Source organism: Barbus barbus (genome assembly GCF_936440315.1).
Source record: "Barbus barbus genome assembly, chromosome: 32".
Taxonomy (NCBI): domain Eukaryota; kingdom Metazoa; phylum Chordata; class Actinopteri; order Cypriniformes; family Cyprinidae; genus Barbus; species Barbus barbus.
This window is the reverse complement of record NC_136760.1, coordinates 14,984,641-15,008,602: the sequence shown is the minus strand read 5'-3', so window position 1 is coordinate 15,008,602 and position 23,962 is coordinate 14,984,641. Positions and strand designations below refer to the sequence as shown.

At 37.8% G+C, this 23,962-nt stretch overlaps 1 protein-coding gene across 1 annotated transcript in view; it reads right to left on the bottom strand.

Annotated features, from left to right (window-relative positions):
- LOC306852329 (ankyrin-1-like) overlaps window positions 1-23,962 on the bottom strand; it is a 250,313-nt gene that overhangs the window by 99,022 nt on the left and 127,329 nt on the right. The window lies entirely within an intron of this gene.

The following is a 23,962-nucleotide window of genomic DNA, read 5'->3' as shown; positions in this document are numbered from 1 at the left end:
ATCAGCACCTCGGTGCATCTGGACTAGACTGGACTAGTTTGCCCCTGTCTTTTATCTCTCTCTCTCTTGCTCGCAGTGCTCTGGGAGGTTGCAGCAGTCTTTGCCCGCATCAGCAACATTACACCACCAGCACCAGCAAACCCCCCTTGCCACACACACACATTCCTACCCTCGTGCCCTTCCAGTCGCCCATCCCATTAATTAAATCAATGCCACCGACAGTAATTCACTGTGGAAATTTTAAATAGCCTCATATATTCGCAGTTTGAGAATAGATATTTCATCATACTGTCAAAAAAGAAACATCTTTGAAGACAATGTAGCTTAAATGGGTGCCAAAATTTGAAGTGTGTAATTTGCGCACCGGTAATGTCACCAAACTGAATTGATCTTTTGCTAAGTCCCGCCTTATAATGTTACTGACCAATCCTATCTTGGCAACTGTTGCTGCCATATTATAAGAAAAGCTTTTGCTGTTCAGTGTAATGCTATGGATCTGTGTGCTGGGATAGTTTAAAAAGCAGTTTTATGGTAAAATATTGTTGCTGAGTCACACTAACACAAGGTCCTGTGTATTTCTATTTGTAATGTATTTGGATACAAGTGGATTTCAAAGCATTTGATACAAAATATCAAACCAAGCAGCATTTGCAAATAAATGACACTAGAAATTTTCTTATCTAACTTTACACTTTTCAATAGTTTTTAACCAGGTCGGTTTTCATGAATGTATGAAATCTGTTCCACTCAAGTTTATCATATCAAAACCAACTAACTAACATGTTCCACAAGTTTGACAACCAAAAAGTGACCCAGACATTTGTGTTCACTTTGAGCAATATATTTATTGTTTTATATTTTGTGACATAACAAACTTTAGTGTGATTTTTTTTTTCTTTGAAAAGTGTATTATATTTCTATATAAATAAATAAATGTTACATTCTTTAGATATTTTGTTATATAATGCACACACATTTACACATTTTTAATTGTGGATTTTAGAAGTGTCCAAATATACACACACACACATATATATATATATATATATGGACATTAAACTGCTCTTCTGTTCAACATTTTTAGAAAAAAGGTACAAAGTTGTCACTGGAGCAGGTACCTATGGTACAAAAGCCAAAAGGTACATCTTTGTACTTTATTTACCCATAAAGGTGGAAATATTAGGCTAAATTCTACATACTGTAAGGGTTAAAGGACTATATTAATACTTTAAAAAATACACATTAATACCTAAAGTGCACATATTACCTCACTGACAGTTTTGTACTATTTTCTTCTGAGAGTGAAAAGTCTGGGATCGATAATTCAGCAAGGACACAATTGATCAAAAGTGAGAGTAAATATATTTATAATGTTACTAATGTTTGTTATTTTAATAAACAAAATAAATGATCCATCAAACTTTCTATTCATTAACAAATTCGTAAAGTAAAAATGCAATGGCTATAATTTCCAAATAACTTTTTTAAATGATCTTTTATTAATTATTTTTTTAAATTAATTATTATAAATTATCAGTCCAAATAATAATAATACTTAATAATTTTACCACTTAATAAGCACATTTTACTCAAACTCAAAAATAATCATTTCTATGGAGTGTTCTGTGTTTCCTGAACACTCGCTGTCTGCCATTGGTAAAACTAACAGAAAGTCCCATCCCAAACTAACACCATTGGTGTATACCATACACACACAGCCATATTTTGATAGATCAACAGAGCCACAGTGTTGCCACTTGGTGTTATTATATTTGTCTCTACAAGGAAGCTTCATAGGAGAATGTATTTTCACAAAAAAATGAGCAAATGACATTTAAACAATCAGAAGAGCAAAATGAGTGATAAAGAGATAGCCCACAAACCAGAGACCAGTATCAAATCATCAATGTTTGTGTTTACTGAACAATGACCTCAAAAAGCACGTGTTTAAATACAGTGGGACGCAAGTTGAGGATCTATACGTCTCCTCAGTAGTGCAGTGTTGCCATAGCAACCCAACCCTCACTGCAGAGGGGACGTGAGTCCTGAAATTAAGTTTGCCTTCACACAAACACACAGTATGAGAAGACTTGATCCACCACACCAGCTTATCTATATCGTCTGTATAAATGTAACCAATCATTTCTGAACTCTGAAAACATGAATGTGCGGTTATGTGTGCATATACAGTACATCTGCTAAGATTCATCTCTTACTCTCTGTCTCTTTGAAGGAGCACTTCCTGACAAGACTTCCATTTAGACAATTAGTGGTCAATGTTTAGAAAGACTTTATCAATCTGGGCAATCAGTTGCCTGCCTCAGTAAGTACACTCTGTCCCCTTCAGTCCCACCACTTCAAACACTAACACTCAAAGAGTTATTTCACAGTGACCCTTAGGACACAAATAAAACTGAGCAGGACTTCAAACTCTATCTTAGGGGAAATTAACGAAGAATGAATTGCCCACTGATAGCTAAATTCATTTGCGCATGCTGTGTGTTTTTAGCACTAGCTCCAGTAAAGGAATAGGTTGATTCTTAAACAGAATATTTTATTTTTATTTTAGAAAATAAACTTTCTTAAAGCAATTTTACACATTCACTAGTTTGTCTTTAAACATGCATGCTTCACAGGAGAACTATATCCTTTTTGTTCAGTCTGAAAATAAACGTTTACACAATAATTATTACAATTGTTTATAATAATTTTACACTTTGTTTAGATTAGTATTGTTTAAAAAATATATTTTTTATAATGAATTTTCCAACAAGATTTCATGACAAAATCAAAGTTATTTTACAAGGTGGCGATTACATATGAATCAATATGTTTTGATTTGTGTGAAAATACAAGCAAGAAGGTCCATGTTACGGTTTGCGTTGTAGAAAGAGAAGAGCCCGACGAGGAGTAACCGAAAAGGAGGTTTTTAATCAGCATCAACACAAATAACCACTTTACAACATTAATCCAAGACAAAAACAGAGGGAGAACTGAGGACTTATAAAGGGACAGAGAACAAAGGACTAAACGAGATAATTAATTAAACACAGGTGACGAGAATGACTGACTGATTAACTAAACTGGGACAGGAAATACCAAAAAAGGGCAAAACCGAACTGAAAGTAGAACCAGACCGTGACAGTCCACACATAAACCTAAAATGTACAAATGAGATCATACGAATTGATACAAATTAGCCTTGCCACCAAAAAACAATTTGCCAAAAAGTAAAACAGTTACAAATTGCCATCGGAGGGTCTTGGAATTTTCTTATTTTATGACTGAAAGTGTGTAACAAAGTTAAAACATTAAAATAGTTACACAAATGTCCTCTAAATAGCACTGAAAGTAAATAAGAAGAGCATAATAAAAGTTTCCAAAATCTTTTAACCCTTGTGCTGTGCTGAAAATCCTTTACCTAATTTGGTGTTCCAGGTCAAAAATTACCATTTAAAAAATTGCTTGTAAATATTTAGTCAAGGTATATTATCACCAAATATAGCTGATCATTTCTGACTGAAAACGCAAAAAGTGTTAGGAACACCACAAGTTTGGGGGAAAAAATCCTTAAAAAGTACAAAATTATTCTGTTTTTTGGGAAGTTGGTAACACTTTAGCATAGGGACCAATTCTGACTATTAACTAGTTGCTTATTTGCATGCCTATTATTAACACATTTTCTGTTTATATTTTCTGGCATTGTTAGGCACGACGCGAAGCAGAGTCAGCCGTGATTTATTCACGATACAGCACAGCATGGAGTACCTTATTGCTTTTATAAAACGGTTACCACACAATAAAAAATATTAAAACCAAAAATGTATGTATTGAAATGTTACTTTTTTGAAGCAAGTTCATTAAATGTTGTCCTTCCGCAAAAAAAAAAAAAAAAAAAGTTCCTGACAGCAACAGTAAACAGCAAGAAAATGTTCTGAACATGCCTCATCTAATAGAGCTTAAATAAAAACAGAGAATAGGAGCTCTTATCATTAGGTGCGTTCGACTTGAAGCACGGCTACAGACGGTGGTCAACGAGAGTAGCCGCTTGCAGTCAGGGGCGGAGTTGAAAACGGAGTCGTAAAGTCGGCCACTTCGGGGCTCTCGTAGTTTGCTGCATCTACCTCAGTCATGGCAGATCACGTGGCGTTTGCTTGCTTTATTGCAGACGAACTGGAAGCTATAGAAATGCCGTTATTGTTGTATGAAATTGAGCACAATGAGCAACGAAAGTGAGTAAAGGTTCAATGTAATAAGTATTGTTTTTATATATCCAAAGGGACATGGGACCATACCCAACACCAGTGTGACTCGTTATTTCTAATACTAACCAATCAATGCAATTACACTTGACAATTTTCATTAGAAGTGATTCTTTTTTTATTACTATGTTGGTTTATGTTTTAATAAACCTTTATGATGTATGCAATATTTTGAAAGGGTGTCATCAAGACAGAAACAAGTTTTAAGTAAATAAACAGAACATATTGAAAATTTGACTTGTGCAGTATGATTCATTATGTGTGTTTTTGCTACTGCAACTTAATACAAATAATCTATGAAGATAATAATTGTATGTACTAAATGTGGTTTTCAGATAAAAGAATTAGGATGTTACATATTTGTTTACTTATTTTACTATTTCTCCAGTTAGGTAAGCACATTTTAGTAAGACAAAACACCATGAACATTCATACGTGAACACCATGAACAGGCCTACGGATAAGCCCAATTTATTTGCCTTTCTATTATGATTTATACCAGCTTATGAAAGTGATCTGAATGTTGTATTAAGTTGACATCCAGCCAGAGTTGTTGGCAGTAATCACATGCAAGTGAAGATGGATGAACCCAGCAACTAGACAATTAATCAGAATCCATGATGACCACATTATATTAAAAGTCTGTAAGATTGACATTTGAATTATCTAAATAGGTTATGCAGCTTAATACTCTAAAGGGTCTGTATGAAAAAGGTCCAAAATAAACATATGCACAAAACCTATAAACGAATTAACAAAAAAGTGATTGCAGTAAAAATAATTGTAATCTTTTAATAAACATGATTTACGTGATGAAGATGACATGAAAAGTTAATTATTTTTTTTTTTTTTGAAAGTCCATATATGAGCATTAGTGGGACTGAAGTTGTCAGAATAAACCCGAAATACACGTCGTTGTTGTCATGTGGTGAATTTGGCCAATCGTGAAACAGCTGTGTCGTCATCAGTGCTCCCGCAGTCGCTCTGGAGAAATTGCGCCGGCTGAGTCAGCCGGCTGCTCTCGAAACGCTATCGCGGTACTTTGATGCCACACGTGACAGTGACGTGTGGTCGGCGCCGGTTAAAGTCGGACTAAATTTCTAACCGGCATGCACTGCTTCAAGTCAGCCGCCGATCGGTCTGCTAAGTGCTGCATGAAGTCGAACGCACCTATTGTCAGTCCTCTGTCGTGTGTCATGTGTTCCCGCCACTTGTGTCCATATTTGGTTTCCTGTCCTTACAGTGTGATTACTAGTTAATTCTGTTCCAGCTGTGTTTATGTAATTAACCTGTGTACTTAAGTTCCTGCATGTTCAGTTTCGTGTTGTCTGGTCTTCTCGTTACTCCCTGGTGTTCCTGTCTGTGTCAGCCTTGCCTTGTCTTGCCCTGCCTTGTTTGGATTCGTTAAAGACTGTTATTTTGAGTTTACTCCTCGTCTGCATGTTCCTGTATCCTCCTCGAGTGTGCACCGTGACAATCATCCACTGTGTCATTTATTTATTAACACCATATATTATATTTTCTCATACATCTGCTTATCTCTGTTTTCCGTCTTTTAGTTTAAAACAGACCGATTTGCGGCACAGCGTGACTTTGCAAGCACCATTACAGTGTAAACTGATGGACATATGGACATACAGAATCATACCTGATACAGAAAACTAATAAATACAATATTCCCTCCTCACTTCGGAAACAGTAGGCTTCCACATAGACATCTCCAGGCACACACATCAACAGATCTCTGCATGAGAAGCGTTTATTAGATGGGGGAAGGGTGTGGTCTCAAAATTAAAGATGAAAGATGCAACATAACGCCAGCAGGGGTCACTCATGCTTCATTAAATAAATAACAAACAGTTCATTTTGCCGAAATACATAATACATGAAACAGTTTTAATGCTATATTATTGATTGTTTATGTTGTTAAGGGTGTTGCTCTCAGTGATACACGGAACCATTGGTTAAAGCCATAGAAATATATATATACGTAGATGCCTCATTAGCGACTGTTTCTATGGGCCGCTATACGTAAGCCGTCCGCCATATTGTAGCAGTAAACTTGACATCATTCACCATAGTAATCACTGAATATTCAAAAGATACCGTAATCCTGCACAGAACAGCTCAACGGCTCTGTGCGAACCTACAGTATGGTGAATGACGTTAAAAATACCGTTCCAAGATGGTGGCCGCATCTACGTGCCTGGATCAGTTGAATAGGGCGTTTATATATGTCTATGGTTAAAGCGGTCATAGCTGTGCTGTATCGTGAATAAAACACAACTGCTGACCAATCAGAATCGAGGAATGGAACTAAGCGTTGAGTGCTTGTATCTGACTGGCTGATTAAAGTTCTAAGGTGTGCAATTATTTTCAGGGAAACACACAGTGAACATAGTTCCAGGCAGCTCTTGACCGCATTACATATAGTAACAGATCATGTCCATGTTTTTGCCACAAAATTACGTTTAATTGTGTACGGAAAGCACATACTCTATCTCTCCTGCTCTCGCTCCCTCACAGATGCACATATTGTTAGTGCAACTCTGACGATTTTATCAGTAACAGTTTAACAACTTAAAAACTACATGACTTCTCACAAGCAAGGCAGCAACAATGGCGAAGAAAATGAACTTAAAGCTTCAATATTACTGCCGAACACTTTTTGAACACTTGTGACACAAACTCACAGAGGTAATCTCTCTCTCTCAATTCAATTCGATTCCATTCAATTCAGCTTTATTAACATGACTGTGTAACACAATGTTGCCAAAGCATTAACATATATAACAACAACAACATAAATAATAATACATAAAATCCATCTAAATAAATGAAAAGATGAAGTAAGTCAGTTTCAAGTTAATCATGTATAACATCTAACATTGTGAATGGTTAATACATATTTAGTAGCTAGTGCAGCTGTGTTATCATCTTCTCCAAGTAAGAAGGGCATTTTCTCAGTATCACTAAGTTCAGTGAATGATGGGATCAGGGCTTCAAATCTGGGGAGAAATGTTTCCCTCACATTGTGATATTTAGGACAAATCAGCAGAAAGTGTTTCTCGTCCTCTATTTGTTATAGATTAGTTTCTACAGATCCTCTGCTCTCGCTCTGTCCATGTTTGTCTATGTCTTCCTCTCTCTATTTCTAAATCATGGTTACTCAATCTGTATTTGGAGAGGATTTGTCTTTCTTTAAATGGTTTAATCAATAAATAATTGGCAACTTTAGTGGTTCTGTTTAGGGTTGAGTAGCATTGGAGTTTATTTTGAAGGTCAAAGTGTATATTTTACTCTCTCTTTCTCTCTCTCTCTCTCTCTCTCTCTCATAACTTAGTTATTATCTGCATTAGTCTGCTATCAACGGCTTAAGCCTCCGTTACTAGGTTTAAAATTATGTTTTGGAATTAGCAACAGAGGCATTGGATGAGATGCGGAAGAAATTAATCCTACTCACAATAGCGTTTTAAGCAGAAAAACCAGACAAATGCCTTGAAATATATCATCTGATTGCCTTGAGGTGTGGTATCCGTAGTATAAGTGGAATAATTGACTTCGGTCTGTTGAATTCTTAGGAAATAATGCATCTGCATTACACCTTGGGTGTGCATTATTTTCTAAGAATTCAACAGCCCGTCGTCAATTATTTCTTACTTATAAAGCACATATTCTGCATGACCATATTCTACATCCCTAATCCTACTCAATACCTAAACTTAACAACTACCTTACTAACTATTAATAAGCAGCAAATTAGGAGTTTGAGGCAAAAGGCATAGTTAATGGTTTGTTAAAAGCAAGAAATGGACCTTAAAATAAAATGTGACTGGGAAGACGTTATACACTGTGTGAGCAAATTCAGTAAGTTTTAGTCCAATTTGATAACATTAAATAGCATTTTCAGGAAAAATAAAATTTGCTCTGGGTCAAAACGACAAGAACACAACATGAGGGTCATTAAAAATCAACCGCTGGGACTTAAAAATGCCATACAAGTTGAAACACTGAACACAGCGATCTTTGATTCATGATGCGATGATACACTGAGACAATGTTTGAAAGACACAGAGTGGTAAAATTATCTGACCAGTAACTGCAATGATTATTACTGGATATTACTGTATATGTTTTGCATATGGTATTACAGGCTGGTTATGTTTGGCTGCTCAAGGTTTTTGAGGTAGCCTCACAGTTTTGGCATTCTTATGTTGCCTTCCAGTATATTTTCTGTGTAGGATTACTTTAGGATTACTCTCCAGGTCAGGTCAGGTTGCTGCTAAGAGACACAGTATGAATGGCAGTTATTCTGTGCCATTACTTGAGGCAGATTCAAAGATAAAGACACAGATAAAAACATTGCATTCTTCTTGTCAAAATAACAAGCCAAGTAGCATCTGCAAATAAAGCACTCTTTACTCAGAACTGAACACATCTGTGGGCCAGTCCAGCTGCCTCTGCTGCTGAGCTCCTGTGCAAACTTCTAGATATGCATGACACAAACTCCCATGATTCTGTGAGATGTGTTCTGCACACAGTGTACATCTGGCGTAAAGCTCTGACGTATCTCCAGAGAACCGAACAACAGCACAAACACACACACACACCCAGAAGACCACTGTTTGCTACACCATCAAGAGTCTGAGTTACAATAATTAACAGAATATTTGATTTACTAGATATCTACAGTTCATAAATATAGGAAATTGTATATAAGTGTCTACAGGTAATAGTTCTAGAAATTAGAAAGTACAAAAGTAAAATGTTTCCCACATCTTACAATTGATGAATTTTCATGACCTTTCCTAGTGTGTGTGTTGAGGATTATTACAAATGTTCATTTAAATTTTTTATCCTACATTTAAATGTTCAATCTGTGTATAATTCATAATCTCATTTTATAGAGATTGAACTCAAAGTATAATTTCTAACCAATTAAATCTTTAAATGCTGATCATGGCTTTTAAGATTATATTAATTTCCAATATTTTGCAGGCCTGGAAATGATCTTACTAATAATTTCCTGTTCATTCTCAACTGTATCTTTCATTTAAAAAAGAAGGGAAAAAATCAAGTCAACTTTTTTTTGTAGAGAGAGAAAATAGGATATATGTTCCTATATTCAAAGTCATAATATGTCAAATATAATAAATTTGTATTTGTAATAAATTTCACAGATAGAACATTAAGAAAAATTCACTAGTGACAGATATATTAGCACTCAAAAGTTAGGGGTCGGTCACTTTGTTTAATAGAAATTAATCTTTTTATTCAGCAAGGATACATTAAATTTATCAAAAGTGGCAGTAAATGTGTGTATAATGTTATAAAAGATTTCAAATAAATGATGTTCAATTGAACCTTCAATTCATCAAAGAATCCAGAAAAAAAATATCATGGTTTCCACAAAAATATTAAGCAGCACAACTATTTTTAACATTGAGAATAATAAGAAGAAATGCTTCTTGAGAACCAAATCAGCATATTAGAAATTAGAGTAACTAAACAAAAAAAACAATGAAATATATTAAAATAGAAAATAGTTACTTTAAATAGTAAATGATATTCCACAATATTACTAATTTTACCGTATTTTTTAATAAATAAATGTAGACTTCTTCTAAAAACTTTTCAATCGGTATTTTACTTGCTAATAAGTGCTTCAAACAAAACACACACTTTTACTATTTTCAAAAGATGTATTTTCAAAAGATGAAGTAAAACTCAGCTGATAATTATCAGCAAAGCCAATAGCCAATGATTAATTCATCCTCAGAGTCTGAATTGCAGGTAGATGTTAAACACTATTTTGTGTCTCAGCAGATTTAAAAAAGCTTTGCAGCATTACTTGTAGTAGCTGACCAGTCAGACTGGAGCTTACAATTATCACAAGAGCTTTCCAGTTTTGTGTGTATTTCGCATCAGGCCTCAGAGAACAAACTGCTGAGACTTTGTGACGTACGTGCTGAACCATGAGCTGATCACACAATCATCATCACCTCGCTGTTGTACAGTGCCACTCTTTGCTCATTTGAAGCCCATTAGGACTGATTATCATTACCGAAACATCCCTGTCCTGACTGGCTTGCAGCACAGTATAAAAGGACGATGCCTTTTGAGGCACAAAAGCTCATTAACTCCAGCTCAGGAGACGGCAGGCGTCCCAGCAGATCTGGCCTGGACTAATGAACAGCAGTCAGCTCATATTAGCCAGCGGTCTGAACACAGCCGTCTACCAGCACCTGACACAATATAAAGCATTGCATTATTCATACTGAGTGTATGAACTCCATAAGGCTCAGAACATTTCACAATGCCTTCTTTCACACACCTTAGGTCAGCTTTATCAGCGTTAGCCAGAATTCAGCTGTCTATACAAAATCCAAATCTGGAATTCTTGATTCTGATTGGTCAACTGTAGCGTAATTGTGAATGATGATCAACTAATATAAGAAGATAATGCTAATATAAGGTGACATTTATACAAGATTATCTCTCACTACTGCTGCATTTATTTGATTAAAAACACAGGAAAATAGCAATATTACAGTAAAAACTGTAATATTGTGAAATACTAAAATGTTTTCTATTTTCATATATATTAAAATTGAATAGAATTTTAGAAATTTTATTTTCAGCATCATTAACCAAGTCTTCAGTGTCACATGATCCTTCATATTAGAAATCATTCTAATATGCTGATTGCATGACCAGAATATATATAGAATTTATTATTATGAGAGCAGAAATCTATCTTTTGTAGCATTACAATATTTTTTATTGTCACTTTTCATCCATTTAATTTAACATCTTTAACACTTAACATCCATTTATATATATATATATATATATATTATGAAAGTTGATATTCTGTCGTATTTGTTCCTTTTGCACAAAACATTTTTTCATAACAATATCTGAACATTAATATTAATTTGATATAAATTATATATAAAAATACATAATTTGTATATTGTACCTATATATATATATATATATATATAGAGAGAGAGAGAGATAGAGAGAGAGATAGTCCCTGAAAGTCCAAACTCTCTTGATGATAAAGCTTCAGAAGGGAATTCCTGTTTTCACTAATACTGTATATTCAAATGCACTTAATGCTAAATTCTCAAACTGGTGTGGTTCAATAGTGCATATAATTAACTCGGCAGACCTACTGATCTGTTCCCTCAGACACCAACTCTGTCTCATTGATCCAAATCCAAGCTCTGAAATTTATTACATTTATTTTGTGTTGCCTACGAAATAAAACAAAGACTAAAGACAGATACTGTAAACATGAACCCTCAGGGCATCTAAGAGCAACACTATAATAAATTGTGCGTCAAAAGCAAAGCAATGTGTGTGTGTGTGTGTGGTAAAGAAGTCACCCGCGTTCTCACAGATGGGCGTCTCACGGTTCAGCTGCCCCCTCTGCACCCAATCACAGCCTCCATTTTTCACACGCCACCGGTCAGACACACACACACACACACTCTTGTCCAGCCTGCAATTCATCAGGCAGTATCCATTTCAACATTTCTTCTTCAGTGTAAAAGAAAAATTAATGTTCAGTGTAGATAAACGACTTAAAATCACTGCAGAAGGGCCCATCATGCATTGGTGTGTAGCTCAAAGACAAAGGCATCATGTACACACAGTATTTTCATCACAGTGATGCCCATAGCAGTTCTTTAACAAGACAACCTGGACACTCTCGGGACACCAGAGTCAGGTAGAGATATTTCTGCACTCTCTGTACAGTGCAGCTTTCACCTATCACACACACACATTCTGACTGGCAGCGGATATTAATTAGACCAGCAGCTCTGTTCCATCTTACGTCAATCTGAGCTCCCCCAAAGCAGGAGTGATGACTTCACTGCCTTAGCATGGGGAGGAAAACCCTGCTGAAAAGATTAGCTTCAGCCAGCAGGAATGTCCATGCTGATCCAAGATTTATTACTATTATTATATTTTTATTTTATAAGGTTAGTCTCTCGAGATTAAAGTCCTTGTTTCAAGAGAGACCCGGGCTGAAATGTCAGCATAAAACATTCAGGGTTCCCACTTTTTTTGACCACAGAATTCAAATTGCTTTTCCTGTTCAAATTTACTGGATAAGGATTTAATAAGAATTCTATTTCTTTCTTTCTTTCTTTCACAAAAGTTTGGGGTCAGTAAGATTTTATTTGAAAGAAATTAACACTTTTATTAAACAACATGCATTAAATTGATCAAAGCATTATGTTCTTTAGAATTTTCTATTCATTAAAGATTCCTGAAAGTTTTCACAAAATTATTAAGCAACAAAACATTTTCAACATTAATAATAATAATTACGAAATGTTTAAGCAGCAAATCAGCATATTAGAACGGAAGGATTATGTGACACTGAAGACTGGAGTAATGATGCTGAAAATTCAGTTTTACCATGACAAAAATAAAGGAATAAAATATACAGTCCCCTCCATAAGTATTGTAACCGTAAAGATAAAATTGCTCTGTTGGCTGTGGAGTCAAGACATTTGCAAAGTATTTCAAAGGATGAGACCGAGAGTCTGGTGATGTCTATGGGTCAGAGACTCACTGCTGTGATTGTGCGCAAGGGATCTGCAACTAAATAATAGCTTTTAATCTTTTATATCTGCCTTAAGTTCAACTGTCCCAATACTTATGCTCACATCAATGAGTGAGATGAACTCTAAAAGTGCTGTTCTTTTTATTTGGTAAAACATGTATGTGTTGAAACGGCTAATAATAAAATGTGACATTCTGTAGTTTTGTCTCATATTCATCTTTTAATCATATTTGCAATTATTGCTCTTTTCTTGGTTTTTATTGCTTCTATTGTCTTCATTTGTAAGTCGCTTTAGATAAAAGCGTCTGCTAAATGACTAAATGTAATTGTAGATCTTGTCTGGTACTGGTTTAACTGGTGGATCAGTATAGTCATAGCCAGAAGTCTTGCTGGTTAAGCTAATAAGAAGTCTAGTGGAGACAAGAACATCCTATGCTGGAGATCAGCATCCAAATCTCAACATATGCTGATGAACAGCCATGCTGAGCTGTACAGCAGGACGCAGTGAACGCCCAGAAATACATTCCAAAGTTCCACAGACAACAACTGAAACAAAATACACTTTTTGTTTAGATGGCAAATAAATACGACATCATTCCATGTGTCAGATTGGATCTCAATGACGTTTAATCATGAGACACATGAAGAGTAATGAAGTCTTTGCTCAGGAGGTCATAGAGTTCACCGTCAGGAGGAAGTGTGTACTAACTCACCCTGTCTGTCAATGAACAGCAAACCAGAACAGAATAAAAAATAAGGCCAATCTCTGTCCCTGATGTTTGTAGAGCTGTTTGTAGAGAGTTTGTCTGATCTCAAAGATCACTTCATGTCTGGCAATCAGAATACTTCAGTATACATACTATATACAAAGCATTTTTTTTTTCTATTTTTTTTTTCCTTTTTTATTACTCAATTATTTTTGTATTTTTTTTGTGCTCAAATAAATCTGTCTATTATTTTATAATTGAAAAACTATGCAGGAACATGTATAATGACTAAAATAGCTTGTATAATTCTGTAATCCATTTGGTGGTTATTTTTCCTCAAACAGGGGGGTGGGGGGACAATAAATAGTTTCAGAAACAATATTGCAGGAATCTCATTTTTCATGGTATCTTCTTCAAATTTGAAATATAAACTCATGAGACACATGGCTTTCAACCCATTACTTTTCTGGATTGCTCCAGGACTTATTTCATGTATTTGTATATGAAATAAAAAAACATTCAGTGCGGAAAAACATTTTTCAAGGCATGTCAGTGTCTATAACTTTTTATTTTTTGGAGCATTATCAACTCTGGATGATATATAGTAAAGCCCAGAGTGTCTTCTTTCCAAAGATACCTAATTTGTTTGTGTAAGCACACTTTGTCACAAACTGTTACCATTTTAATTTAGGTAGGTTATTTTCACCTGCGAGGCCCCAAATGGGGGTGAAGGGTAACAGGTTAAAGAAATGTCATTATTGTAAGAAATGTTGGGAAAAAAGATCAACAACATGTTATATTAAAAAAAGTGTAAAATAACAGAATGTAATAAAACATAACATACCTATACATATCCAACAAGTCACCTTTGTGTCATCATTTGGGACTCTATCACACTGGTCTCCAGCTGAAGTAATGAGCTGTAACAGACAGAGCCTGTGCCAGCAGTGCCACCTCAAGACCTAATCATTGTTTACAAACAGCACACACCAGGAACCCTTCATTTCATGTATATAAAGACAGAGCACGCACTGTTGTGTGTGTGTGTTTGTGTCGGCACTGGGAAATGAATCGTGATTCATTTTACTGCGTGTTCTATTTTACGCTGTATCAGCTTTCTGTCCTCAGTGATTTAAATGTGAACCTAGAAGAGCCTCACGTTTCTCTCACTCTGTTTTATAATCTCTCTCTCCACTCCCAATTCCGTTTCAGGATTAACCCCATTTTTATTTCCTGTATTGCGTCCTTCAGCTTTCTGTCTGCTTGTATCTCAGCTTCTCTGTCTTTGTCCTTCTCTCACTCATTTAAATCAAGGGGGCAAAGTTTGGCTGGTTAGCATAGTCCCCTGCTGGTGGATACTGTAACTACACCATTATGGGAGTAAAAAAAATCTTTCTCTATTGACACTTTGACAGACATCCAAATGTAGAAACTTTTTTTATATATAAATAGTGAGCATTTAATGACAGTAGATGTTTCACGAGTAACTGAAGATTGATGTGTCAGGATGTGCATTAGGCACAATTATTATTACTGTAGAATAGCTTGATCTCTAGATAATTCAAACATCTTCAAAACAGAAAAAAATAATATTTTTTTTTACCTTTATTGTTTTAAAAGGTAAGGAAAATTATATATAAAATAATACAATTATAATCAAATTATATTATATATTCACCATTTGTATTATTCTGCTTGCAGCATTTCTTACAGTTAGCGGACAACCAAACCCACTATAATTTTGCAAATGTTTCTGTTTTTGTGTCACGGAATGTAGTTTTTAGGCGAGAATATAGTCTAGTTCTTTAGACTTCAAATATGGGGTTTGTTAATAAAAAGAGATTGTGTATTTGAGAATTTGCTTCAACGTTTTTGGAGTTGTGAGCTCCAGGGCATCAGCGGCCGTTGAGCGCTCGTGAACACGCTGAGAGCAGCCTTACCACAGCCAGATCTTCTGGAATTTTCTCTATAGTGTCTGTAGTGGTTAAACATGATTATACAATTCATCTTGGATATATCTAACGGACAATATTTTGTCTCATTAATTATTATTTGTTCTAGAACAAATAGTTTTGGCTGAGGGCATAGTTTAATAACTTATTATTTTTACTTAACGTTAATACAGTATCACAGTGCTGCTGTTATTTATTAAATATTACTGTTCAATAAATAATATTTTATACATATATGAATAATATTTAATAACAGTATTTGGCATTGTGAAATTCTAAATTGTGTTAGTGATGGAAATTTTGGTTACATTGTTCCGCCATTTGATTATATGGCGACAAGATACTGTTTTTATGAGTGAGTTAAAAGCAAAGACTTTTGTACTGAAAGGGACTCGAAAAAGGTTGTAAAAAACAACATTATTTTTACTTTCAACAACACCTCGTAAGTCGTAGTCAACAAATACACTGAGTAGTGCTGTCATCGGAAATCACCTTTAACAGACGAAAGGATAGTACGACAAAGATATCGCTTTCCTCAGCGGATATTCCTGGTCTACGCATGCGCTGATTTGTGACTGCGTGTTTTGAGTTTGAGCTCCATCAAATTGATTCTTTATCGTCTATTTTCTATCTTAAAAACTATTTCATACACTATAATTTTTGTTTCTATAACGTGTGAATATATCCCCTATAGCATTCTAAAACAAAACCAATCAGAGCACCTTGTTATCACTAGTTTTATTTTGATTTCTCGAGTCTGCTATTATTTTATAGCTCGTTAGCATAATCTAATCTAATCTCACTTAGATTGCTAATACTCTATTCACACACATTACCATTGTTTCACTGTTACTTGCTTAAATGGGGGGATTTGTGTCTACCTTTGAGTGCAGGTGAGGACACATTCGAGGTGCATTCGGTGCAGCTGGAGCTGGAGGCCATGGAGAAGCAGATCCGCGACCTGGTGGAGAAGCAGGCCGAGCTGAGAGCCGAGCTGAGATCTCCACCCGGAACCGTTTAGCTCCCCTCCGCGAGACGGAAAGCGACGCTGTGATCGTCAGAGACTCCATCGTCCGGCACATCCGTACTACGCTAGCTGAAGGTAAAGTGCTCACTCACTGTTTCCCCGGTGCTCGTGTTCTCGATGTTTCTGCGCAGATACCCGCGATCCTGAAGGGCGACAAGAGCATCGTTGCTGTCGTGCTGCACGCGTGGGTTAACGACACCAAGCTGCGGCAGACGGAGACACTGAAGAGGGACTTCAGGAGCCTGATCGAGACGGTACGCAGCACATCGCCTGCGATGACGATCACCGTGTCAGGACAGCTTCCCACGTATCGGTGAGGACACGAAAGGTTCAGTAGACTGTTTGCTTTAAACGAATGGTTGTCGTCATGGTGTAAAGCAGGGGTTTTCAACCTTTTAGGACATGCGCCCCCCCAAGTTTGTCTAATTTCACTCGCGCCCCCCCAACCCCCCTCCCCCCCCTCCCCCCCCCGCGCGAGCCCAAAGTGCGCGAACATCATTCACATATTGTTTGCTGCATTTCCAGTGCGTAGCATTAAGAAACATACACATATAACCAGCTTGCCTGATTCAGTGTGATGGCTGAGCCCGTTTCTGAGATAACAACATGCCAATGGTTGGATTTCTGACATGACTAACCGTAAATTATTTTACACCATTCTCACTGTCGCCTAACAGCGGGAGTCTGATTGCCCCCTAGCGGATGGCTGAAGATTTGAAAGCTCGTATTCGTAAATCTTCAAGGCAATGTCTCTGAATTAATTGATGCTCGCGCCCCCCTTGACAGGTGCTGGCGCCCCCCTGGTGTAAAGAACAGAAACTGCTCTTTGTTAATAATTGGAATCTTTTCTGGGGGGCATCCTAGGCTTTTCCGTGCTGATGGCCTGCACCCCAGCAGAGTCGGAGTGGAACACTTGTCGGACAACATCTCCAGGACGCTACGCTCCATCTGACTAGTAAGCCAATTCTCAAATAACTGCTATGATGGCTTCTGTTCTATCCACTTAAATTATAGAAGTACTTGCGTTGTCCAATCTATACAGACTGTGTCTGTTCCCCGAATAGCGAGGTCAAAATATAAATTTAATGCAAGTTCTAGAAAAAATCTGATCGTGATTAAACCAGAAAAACACAAAATAAATGAACAAAAACTATTTTTAAAGCTTGGGCTCCTAAACATTAGATCACTCGCAACCAAAGCAGTTATTGTAAATAAAATGATCACAGATGAAAAATTTTATGTACTCTGCCTGACTGAAACCTGGCTTAAACCAAATTAATATTTTGGTCTAAATGAGTCTACTCCACCAAGCTACTGTTACAAACATGAGCCCCGTCAGACTGGTCGTGGCGGCGGTGTTGCAACAATATATAGTGATATTCTCAATGTTACTCAGAAAACAGGATACAGGAGGTTTAACGCATTCAAAATACTTCTGCTTAATGTTACACTGTTAGATATACAAAAGAAATCTCTCCTATCTCTTGCTCTGGCTACTGTGTATAGACCGCCAGGGCCATATACAGATTTCCTAAAAGAATTTGCAGGTTTCCTCTCAGATCTATTAGTTAATGTTGATAAACATTAATTGTGCTAATTGTCAGATATTTTAACATTCATGATGATAATACAAATGATGTGTTAGGACTTGCGTTTACTCACCTAATAAGCTCTTTTGGAGTCAAGCAAAACGTCACCGGGCCCACTGATCGTTTTAATCATACGCTAGATTTAAATATATTGCATGGAATTGATCTTACCGATATAGATATTGTACCTCAAAGTGATGATGTTACTGATCATTTCCTTGTATCGTGCATGCTGTGTATTACTGATATTAATTATATGGCTCCGCGTTATCGTCTGGGCAGAACTATTATTCCAGTCACCAAAGACAGATTCACAAATAACCTGCCTGATTTATCTCAACTGTTCTGTGTACCCATAAATACACATGAACTAGACGAAATGACTAGCAACATGGGCACTATCTTCTCTAATACATTAGATGCTGTTGCCCCGCTCAAATTGAAAAAGGTTAGAGAAAAACGTACTGCACCATGGTACAAAAATTATACCCATTCTCTCAAGAAAGAAACTCGTAATCTTGAGCGCAAATGGAGAAAAACTAACTTGGAAGTTTTTAGAATTGCGTGGAAAAACAGTATGTCCAGCTATAGACAGGCTCTAAAAGCTGCCAGGGCAGAGCATATCCGCAAACTCCTAGATAATAACCAAAATAATCCAAGGTTCTTATTTAGCACAGTGGCTAGATTAACAAATAAACACACGCCACCCGATCTAACTATTCCCTTACAGTTTAATAGTAATGACTTTATGAATTTCTTTACTGATAAAATAGATAACATCAGAAATACAAAAACAAATGTATATTCTACTGCGTCTAGTATTTCAGCTTCGTTCATCGCACCCAAAGAAAAACTGCAGTGCTTTACAACTATAGGACAGGAAGAGCTAAACAAACTTATCAGTGCATCTAAACCAACAACGTGTTTATTAGATCCTGTACCCACTAAACTACTGAAAGAGTTTCGACTGAAGAAGATTCCAGTCAGTCGGAGCTGCGTAAATAAAAGCCTTTTTACCTAATTCAGATCGAACAAAAGGAACAGAACGAGTATAACAATTTTGTGAGCGAAGAAAGTATTTCTCAACGATTTTCTGTTTTACAAGACAGCAGAGATATGAGGGCAACGACCCCAAAATGGCTTTATAAATAATTAAATACCAGTGCATTTTTCTTCTAATAAACAAAGAAGACCAACCTACTCTGTTATACAATATACAGTGATGAGTTGAAGGTTTACAGTCTGATATAAATCTTAAAGCACCATGATAAATGGTGTCTAAAGAGGAAAGAAGACATGATGGAGCGAACTGATACACTACATCACCATAATCAAGCACGGGTAAAAAAGTAGTAGTAACCAATTTCTTTCGTACATTAAATGAAAAACAAAACGTGTTCCTAAAATAAAACCCAAGCTTAATTAAAAAAAAAAAATTCAGTTGAGTAATGTGAGAGCTAAAAGATAATACATCATCCACAATAATGCCAAGATATTTGTACTCTTTTACTAATTCGATCACGATACCTTGTAGGGTCTGAAGAGAAGATAAATTATTGTCAGATTTTTTAGAACCTGAGAACAACATATACTTGGTTTTATCAACATTCAGGACAAATCGTCCGTTTATATCTCATTTTAATTTATGTTTAAATTTTAGAAAAAGTTGTGTCTGCTGAATTGTACAAAAATGATCTCTATGAAGCATTTCAGTCAGGTTTCAGGCCTCACCATAGTACAGAAACTGCACTTGTTAAAATTACAAATGACTTGTTTCTTGCTTCAGACCAAGGCTGCATCTCATTGCTAGTATTACTTGATCTTAGTGCTGCGTTCGACACTATAGACCATGACATACTTATAGATCGATTACAAAACTATACTGGTATTCAAGGGCAGGCTTTAAGATGGTTTAGATCCTACCTGTCCGATCGCTACCACTTTGTTCATTTAAATGGGGAGTCATCTCAATTATCACCAGTAAAGTATGGAGTACCACAAGGATCTGTGTAGGTCCTCTGCTATTTTCAATATACATGTTGCCCCTTGGTAATATTATTCGAAATACGGGATTAGTTGTCATTGTTATGCTGATGATACTCAGTTATATATCTCAACAAGACCAGATGAAACTTCTAAACTATCTAAGCTAATAGATTGTGTAAAAAATATAAAAGATTGGATAACCAATAATTTCCTCCTATTAAATTCAGAAAAGACAGAGATATTACTTATTGGACCAAAAAACAGTACACAAAATCTCTTGGATTACAATTTGCAACTAGACGGATGTACTGTTACGTCCTCTAAAGTAAAAAATCTGGGTGTTATATTAGACAGCAACTTTTCCTTTGAAAATCATATTTCCCATGTTACAAAAACAGCATTCTTCCATCTCAGAAACATTACCAAGCTTCGAAACATGCTACCTGTTTCTGATGCAGAAAAGCTAGTTCATGCATTCATGACCTCTAGACTGGACTATTGTAATGCACTGCTAGCTGGTTGTCCTCTATCTTCAATAAACAAGCTACAGATAGTCCAAAATGCAGCGGCTAGAGTTCTTACCAGGTCAAGAAAATATGATCATATTACCCCAATTTTACAGTCTCTGCACTGGCTACCTATTAAGTTCCGTATCATTTACAAAATATTATTACTTGCCTATAAGGCCCTAAATAGTTTAGCTCCTGCGTACCTAACTTGTCTTCTACCACGCTACAATCCAACCCGCTCCCTAAGGTCGCAAAACTCTGGACTTTTGGTAGTACCTAGGATGGCAAAGTCCACTAAAGGAGGTAGAGCTTTTTCACATTTGGCTCCCAAACTCTGGAATAGCCTTCCTGATAACGTTCGGTGTTCAGATACACTTTCTCTGTTTAAATCTAGATTAAAGACACATCTCTTTAGCCAAGCATTCACATAATGCATCTTATAATCTTGTACTGCAGTTATATCTGATCAAATGTACATTATTATTATTATTCAGCTTGGGTTGAACAAATCATATTTGCTTAGATGGAACAGCAGCTACGCTAATTATCTCTCTATTTGTTTCTCTGTTTCTGCCACGGGATTAACATCCCATAGTAACTAGGAATTACAGAGGCTTCAGTCTGGATCCAACCCTTAAATGATCTGTGATGACCGAACACCTGAGAAAAGATGATGCCAACCCCTCAGAGGACGCCAATGCTCAGACAACATACAGAATTACCAAATTTTGCCATACGTTAAATATACTAAGGTTCTGCAATATATAAATATATTGTGGAAACTTAATTTCCTGTAGAGCTGCTTTGCAACGATTTTTAGATGTGTTCCTAGGTCAACATATTTTGTTGACCCAGACACAACATTTTAATCCAAAAATTTATTGTTGACCATATCCCTACACCTAAACCTAACCTTAACCATGAGTAATCCCTAAAATCAGAGGAAATGATGGATGAATGACACTGATGTACAAGCACCACACACTGATTGTAAGCCTAAACTTCACAAAAACTGTTAACTGGTTCTTCAAATCTGATTGGTTAATCACAATGTTGCTCCAGGGTCAACAAAGATGTTGATCCAGGAACATGTCGCACTTGGTAAAATCAGGTTCTGCAATCACACTGTCACAGAATGGCCAGGCTCTTCCATCAATCAACCACCACGATCCACATCACCTGAATTCTGATCACACGCACCTGCACCCCATCACCACTGTCATCAGGAACAACATAAGAGCACTCACCTCAGATCACCCAGTTGTCCGATCTCGTTCCTGTAACGTGGACTCTCCCTACCGTCGATCTCCAAGACGTTGAGTATTGTCTCTGAAATCCTTACCTCTTATACTTACCTCCTGTTCTCCTCCTCGTTGTTCTCCCCGTCTCCAGATCATCCAACGCTGTGGTGCGTTCTCACTCTCTCCGGTACTCCCCGCCGTTGCTCCGTCACGTTCCTGTGACAAAGACAAAGACTGTGGTCAAGATCCTGTCTCTCTCCTTCATATATTTCCATATATCTCCACGTACCTCTGACCCCTTCACCTTGCTTGTAACCAGTTCCTGCAATAAACACACTGTGATTCACACTTACCTCTGTGTCTGGCTGGTACTGTAACAAGATCAGACCACCGAAACACTGCTTCAGGATGAGCACGTCAGACCCATTCCAGGAACTCGTTGACACCCTGAAGAAAATCCTCACACAGCCTTCAGCACCACCAGAACCCATTTCCACGTCAACACCAACACAGCCGTCAGCTCTTCTTCTCCGGTGATGTTCGCCAGTCCCATGGCCCGACCAGCGCCCTATTCAGGTGATCCGGAGGAGTGCAATGGCTTCATTTTACAGTGTTCGCTCACGATTGATTTGCATCAGCAGATGTTTGCCACGGATCAAGCGAAGATCGCCTTTGTGGTAACTCCCCTCACTGGTCCCGCTCTTAAATGGGCAGAAACCATCCTGAGTCAAGCCGGTCCCGCTACCCAATCCTTTAGTCTGTTTCTAGCCCATTTCCGCGAGGTGTTCAGCAGTTCTCCGGGGGATTCCTCAGTGGGGGAACAATTGTTTCAGCTGCGACAGGGCTCGATGACCATTCATCAATACTCGCTGAAATTTCGCACCCTCGCAGCCGCGAGCGGCTGGAACGAGCCCTCTCTGCTCACCGCATTCCGTCAAGGGCTGAACCCACGACTGAGACTCCATCTAGCGGCATACGATGACACCTACGGGCTCGAGAAATTCATCCAATTGGCAAACAGTTTTGCAAATCGGATCCGGGCATGTCCGTCGGATCCAGCAACCACCACAGCCATTGTCACTCCTCACGGCCACCAGCCAGAGGCCAGAAACCCTCCAGAAGCCATGCAAACCGATGTTTACCGCCTCGAGCCGTCGGAGCGCCGGCGACGAATACTTGGAGGTTTGTGTCTGTATTGTGGAGGAAGCGATCATCTTATTCAGACATGTCCCCTTCGTCCACCTCGGCCGATGGTGAGTGGAATACGGCCTTATTTCCCTAGAATGAACCCCTTAACCACTCGTGCCATTCTGACCACTGAAACTACCACCTTACCAGTTACAGTACTCCTCGACTCCGGCTCGGCTGGGAACTTCATCGCAGGAAGCCTCTGCCAGCAGCTTCACCTCGCGACCACCGCCACGAAACCACCTACCAGATCCAAACCATAACAGGTACGCCTCTCTCTCGTCGTCATGTGAAGCTCTGTGTAGGACCCCTACAGCTTCGTATAGGCCTACTCCATCAGGAATCTATCCATCTGCTGGTTCTGGAGGGTTCAACTGTGGACATCATCCTAGGCTTGCCCTGGCTGGTGGAGCATAATCCCATTTTATCCTGGAAGTCGGGAGACGTCCTGAAGTGGGGTAACAGTTGTTTCCCTCGGTGCTTCCCTCATCGGCCTCAACCCGTTCCTCAAGTCCCCACTCCTTTACCACTACGAACAACCACCATTGAGAGCCCGTTGGAGAAACAGTCGGTGGACATCCCTTCTGATTATACCTCCTTCAGCGACGTCTTCTGCCCCGGAAGGGCCTCCCAACTTCCACCTCATCGGCCATGGGACTGTGCTATAGACCTATTTCCGGGTGAGCCAGTACCACGGGGTAAGATCTACTCCCTCTCGTTACCCGAGCAGAAGGCCATGGAGGAGTATATTGAGGAGGCACTCCGACAAGGATACATTGTACCATCCACTTCCCCTGCTGCTTCCAGTTTCTTCTTCGTGGCCAAAAAGGACGGAGGCTTGCATCCCTGCATAGATTACCGGAAACTGAATGATATCACCATCAAGTTCAGGTATCCGCTTCCCCTTGTCCCGGCTG